We start from the raw sequence: 6,332 nt of genomic DNA, 5'->3' as shown, positions 1-6,332 counted from the left end.
AGATAGAGACCAGAAGATGATTAGCTCTGCAAACTTAGAGCTAGCTCCATCCTCCTTGTAGTTAGAAATATATATAAACCAATCATTTTTTTTGGGTCTAATGTTTTAGTTATAATATTATTTTATTTCGAATCCATTATTTTTTCATTGACAACTTCAGTATCCTCCTTTCCAATAGTCTTCCCAATCCAATTCACCCCTCGTAATTAGAAGATAAAATTGATAACATTCTAATTTCTTCTTGCATGTTACCACCTATTGATTTTATAAACAAAAATATCAATGAACCATAAAACTTGATTTTCTGTAAAATGGGTTTTATAGAAACTGGGAGATTTTCATTTTTTTTAAAAAGAAACACGTCTATTAAGCTGTATCGATGTACTAATTTTCTTCAAAACAAGTTCCAAGAAAAGCAAACAAACTATCTTAAGAACACGTTTGAAGTTAAACCTGACAACCAGCAGCTGATACTTCAAAACATATATAGAAGTAAACATGAAGTGCGGTTGCATGCGTATGTGAAGTAGAAATTCTGAAGCGAAGGTCCAAGCATGGCAGATGGCTTTGTTCGACCAACTCTCAGTCTATTTTTTTGATAGAACAACTCTCAGTCTATTTATATTTGCCGGCCATTATTTGCTAATTCCAGGAATAAGGTTGTTTTAGCTTGTTCTCTGAATAGCTAAGGAATAAAATTGTTAGACTAAAGCAACTGTTCTGCTATTCCAGTACGATCAATATGTCGGTCCAAATGAAAAACTTCAAGCACAAAATATAATGGCAACATTTGGAATCGGTAATAAAAATAGACAGCTCTAATCGCTGCATAAGACTGCACAATCGACAAAGGCCATGCCAACTTCAAATTAAATGTTCATCTAATCATATAATTTTGAAAATATTTGTCATTACACCGACCTAAGAGTATAAGCCGGAAATCGCAGCAACCACATACTCACGAGAACTCTCTCCGCAAGCATACAAGGCATCTCATCACAATATCATAAAGCAATAGCAGAATAAAATTCAAATAATTAATATTTAACTTTAATTCAAATAACTAAATTCAAATATCTTACAAAATACTATGATCTTGAATCAATTTCCAATAAATTCTAATCTTTTTACACGTATACCCTCTCAAACATTCAAATATGCATAGATACCCTTTCAAAATTGATATCTACATGTATACCATCATAAAATATCTTTTTTTACATATATAATGATTTAAAATTAAAATGACTAAAATATCCTAATGAATATATGTGTAAAAAAAATTTATAAAAATATATATGCAAATAGCAATTTTATGAGGGTATTCACGTAAATTTAAATATTTGAAAGTATATACATGCAAAAAACTCTTAACATAAATACATCTCTCTTGATTTGTTAATTCTTAATGTTATAGCTCAAAATCAGCCCATCTTAGCCAAGGCCATGTAGGAATCCCAGCTGACCTAGCCCAAAAAAAAAAAAAAAGGAGATCAAATCGGGAAGAAGACTCCTGGTAGGAGTCTTCTTCTCCGACGAGTCCCGGGCAAATTAGGACTCCTAGGACCCCTCGGAGTCCTAGGATCTCTATAAGAAGACCCCTCACCCTTGAGACCGAAGATCGGCCTCCTCCCTCTCTCTTTCTCTCCGTTTTTCTCAATCGAAGCCGCGGATATCGTTCGGGTTCTCGCCGTGATTGCACGCCGGCGAGGTCACCGGAGGTCAAGGTAAGTTTTCCTCTTCTTCCCCTCTTTCTTCTCCTTCCTCCCCGTGCATTGTGCGTGGCTGCCGGTGACGAAAGTCGCCGATTTTCGATCGGGAAAGTGACCCTGTTTTTGAGCTTTTTCTTTGGATTTTTTTCCGGCGCAGGCGATCGGAATTGATCGCCGGCCATGTCTCCTCCGTGACCGGGGGAGTGGCCCCCCGTCGGCCGCCGGCCTCCGCCGCGGCGGCTATGGCCCGATCGGCCGATCAAGGCCGGAGGACCAAGGGTCCCCTGTTCCGGCACGGGAAGAACCAAAAAAAAAGAAGAAAAGAAGAAAAAGAAGGAAAGAAAAAGAAGAAAAAGAAAAGAGAAAGAAGGAAAAAGAGAAAAAGAAAAGGAAAGAAAAAAAAAAGAAGAAAAAGAAGAAAAAGAAAAGAAGAAAAAGAAAAGAAAAGAAAAAAAATAATAATAATAAAAAATAAATAAATATATATATATATATTTATATATATATATATAAGTAAGTAAATAAATAAATAAATAAATAAAAATTTAAATTGATGAGAGAGAGAGTTTCTCTCTCTTCTTTCAGTCTGAACCCTGACTTTCTCTCTCTGGAATTGAACTTTCTCTCTCTACTTTCTCTCTCTAGAATTTCCTCTCTCTAGCTTGTTTCTCTCTCTTGATGGATTTCTCTCTCTAAAGTTATCCTTCTAAGATTTGCGTAGGGGAAGGCTTTATCTGATGATTCTGATCAAGTTTAGAGACGAGTCTGATTTTAAGCGAGATTTTGATTTTGGAATTTGTTAGATTTAATTTTGAATTAAAATTAATATAAAAATATAATTTTAGATAATAGGCACGGAAGAATCTCCTAGAAGTTAGTCGATCCGTTCATTCAGTGCTCCGTGAAAGGTAAGTAATGAATCATCTTCTCGAGATATTCCATATTTATTCTGAAATAAATAGTTATTCTCTGAAATTATGCATGATTTATGAAATTATGTTTTGAAAGAAAAGTGCTTTTGAAATGTTATGGTATATCGATTTATGCATATGTTTAGTGAAAGATTATGATATATATTGTGGTACTAAGTGTTTTGATATAGATCGTATTTATGCTTTCAACCTAACTATGTTTCAGTGGGCCCCGCCAATGGGGATTATATGTTGGTACTTTGTGGACCCTGCCAGTGGGGGTTGTGCGCTGGTATTTGTGGACCCTGCCAGTGGGGGATGTGCGCTGGTATATCTGGACCTTGCCAGTGGGGGTTGTGCGCTGGTATTCTGTGGACCCCGTCAATGGGGGTTAAACGTTGGTCATAGTCGAGGCTGTTGAGTTACGAGTGTTTTGAAATTGAATCGGATTTATGATTAAATTATATGTGAATATTTAAAATTATTGGATTTGCATTAAATCAGCATGAAATATATTTTTATGTTTAATTGCAGCATTATTCTTGAAAATTATATAATATCTGAAATATCTGGCATATAATTGTCACGCCCCCGACCCGAGATTGTGAATCGAGGGTCGCGGCAACCGCCGCATACTCATGAAGAACTCTCTCCATAAGCATGCAAGGCATCTCATTACGATATCAACGCATCGCAGCGGAATAAATTCAATTAATTATTATTCAACTGTAATTCAAGTAATTAAATCAAATGTCTTACATCCAATAAAATTTTTGCTAACAATAAAATATTAGATCTAAATTCAATTGAAGTGTTGACAATGCTAATCTCGCTTCTAAAAGCTCTGTCCCAATATTTCGTCCCACGCTCGAAATTAATTATCTGAATCTGAAAAATAGAAAGAAAGGTAATGAGTTAGACAGCCCAGTAAGTAACAAATATCTCAACCAGATATTTCAGATATTATATAATTTTCAAGAATAATGCTAAAATTAAACATAAAAATATATTTCATGCTGATTTAATGCAAATCCAATAATTTTAAATATTCACATATAATTTAATCATAAATCCGATTCGATTTCAAAACACTCGTAACTCAACAGCCTCGACTATGACCAACGTTTAACCCCCATTGGCGGGGTCCACAAAATACCAGCGCACAACCCCCACTGGCAGGGTCCAGAAATACCAGCGCACAACCCCCACTGGCAGGGTCTACAAATACCAGCGCACAACCCCCACCGGCAGGGTCCACAAAGTACCAACGTATAATCTCCATTGGCGGGGCCCACTGAAACATAGTTAGGCTGAGAGCATAAATCCGATCTATATCAAAACACTTAGTACCACAATATATATCATAATCTTTCACTAAACATGTGCATAAATCGATATACCATAACATTTCAAAAGCACTTTTCTTTCAAAACATAATTTCATAAATCATGCATAATTTCAGAGAATAATTATTTATTTTCAGAATAAATATAAAATATCTCGAGAAGATGATTCATTACTTACCTTTCACGGAGCACTGAATGAACGGATCGACTAACTTCTAGGAGATTCTTCCGTGCCTATTATCTAAAATTATATTTTTACATTAATTTTAATTCAAAATTAAATCTAACAAATCCCAAAATCAAAATCTCGCTTAAAATCAGACTCGTCTCTAAACTTGATCAGAATCATCAGATGAAGCCTTCCCCTACGCAAATCTTAGAAGGATAACTTTAGAGAGAGAAATCCATCAAGAGAGAGAAACAAGCTAGAGAGAAAAATTCTAGAGAGAGAAAGTAGAGAGAGAAAGTTCAATTCCAGAGAGAGAAAGTCAGGGTTCAGACTGAAAGAAGAGAGAGAAACTCTCTCTCTCATCAATTTAAATTTTTTATTTATTTATTTATTTATTTACTTACTTATATATATATATATAAATATATATATATATAAATATATATATATATTTTTATTATTATTATTATTATTTTCTTTTCTTTTCTTTTATTTTTCTTCTTTTCTTTTTCTTCTTTTTCTTCTTTTTTTTTTCTTTCCTTTCCTTTTTCTCTTTTTCCTTCTTTCTCTTTTCTTTTTCTTCTTTTCTTTCCTTCTTTTTCTTCTTTTCTTCTTTTTTTTGGTTCTTCCCGTGCCGGAACAGGGGACCCTTGGTCCTCCGGCCTTGATCGGTCGATCGGGCCATGGCCGCCGCGGCGGAGGCCGGCGGCCGACGGGGGCCACTCCCCCGGTCACGGAGGAGACATGGCCGGCGATCAATTCCGATCGCCGGGAAAAAAATCCAAAGAAAAAGCTCAAAAACAGGGTCACTTTCCCGATCGAAAATCGACGACTTTCGTCACCGGCAGCCGTGCACAATGCACGGGGAGGAAGGAGAAGAAAGAGGGAAGAAGAGGGAAACTTACCTTGACCACCGGTGACCTCGCCGGCGTGCAATCACGGCGAGAACCCGAACGATATCCGCGGCTTCGATTGAGAAAAACGGAGAGAAAGAGAGAGGGAGGAGGCCGATCTTCGGTCTCAAGGGTGAGGGTCTTCTTATAGAGATCCCTAGGACTCCGAGGGGTCCTAGGAGTCCTAATTTGCCCGGGACTCATCGGAGAAGAAGACTCCTACCGGGAGTCTTCTTCCCGGTTTGATCCCCTTTTTTTTTTTTTGGGCTAGGTCAGCTGGGATTCCTACATGGCCTCGGCTAAGATGGGCTGATTTTGGGCTATAACATTCTTCACCCCTAAAAAGAAATTTCGTCCTCGAAATTTTCATACCTGTCACTATTGTATTGGAAGCCTGTGGATTCTGTTGAGAAAGCGCATAAACTCTTCCCTGAGTTTTTGAAATCTGTCCGCCACCCTTATGTTGTCCTTCAGGAGTTCTTTTGCCAGCTTGATTTTCAGTATTTAGCGGACAGCTAGCAATTTTATGATTCATCTGACCACATTTGAAACAAGCACCTGTATTCCAATAGCAATCCTTGTCTGCATGATTTTTGCCACATCTGGAGCACGGCTCACCATCAATCTGTTGAGTCTTATTGTCTACTTTCCCTTAGCTGATCTTTTGATGTTTTTATTATCTGCCCTTGTATATCATTTGATTGTACTCTCTTTCTTTGCTTTCTTTCCCTTTCCATGCGTTCTTCATTGACTTCTCTTTCAATTATCAGTGTTTTGTTTACCACATCTGCATAAGTTGTCAATTCATATGGAACCACTTGTTTTCGAATTTTAGTTCTCAGTCCCATCTCAAACTTGTGAACACGTTCTTGCTCACCATCCACTAATCTCGGAGCAAATTTTGCTAACTCTGTAAATTTTGCTTCATATTCAGTCACACTCATACCCTTTTGCTTCAAATAAATAAACTCTTGCTCTTTCTGGATCTTTATACTCCGAGAAAAATACTGATCATAGAATGCAATCCGAAATCTTTCCCAGGTAAGTATTTCGCCATCTTGTTCATGCTTGCGCTGTAGTCGCTGACACCAGTTGTATGCTTCTCCTTGTAGTAAATAAGCTGCATATCGAATCTTTTCTTCATCAAGACACTCTTGGACAGCGAAAGCCTTCTCCATCTCCATTATCCAGTTGTCAGCCTCCAAAGGTTCAGTAGTCCCTTAAAAGCTGGAGGAGCAAGCTTTTTAAATTCTGAAATATTGTTCCGTTGTACTGGTTGCTCTCCATGTTGTGGTGGTGGA

The sequence above is a fragment of the Elaeis guineensis genome, chromosome 11 (assembly GCF_000442705.2).
Source record: "Elaeis guineensis isolate ETL-2024a chromosome 11, EG11, whole genome shotgun sequence".
Lineage (NCBI taxonomy): Eukaryota > Viridiplantae > Streptophyta > Magnoliopsida > Arecales > Arecaceae > Elaeis > Elaeis guineensis.
The sequence above is the reverse complement of the archived record's forward strand: the minus strand, read 5'-3'. Positions refer to the sequence as shown.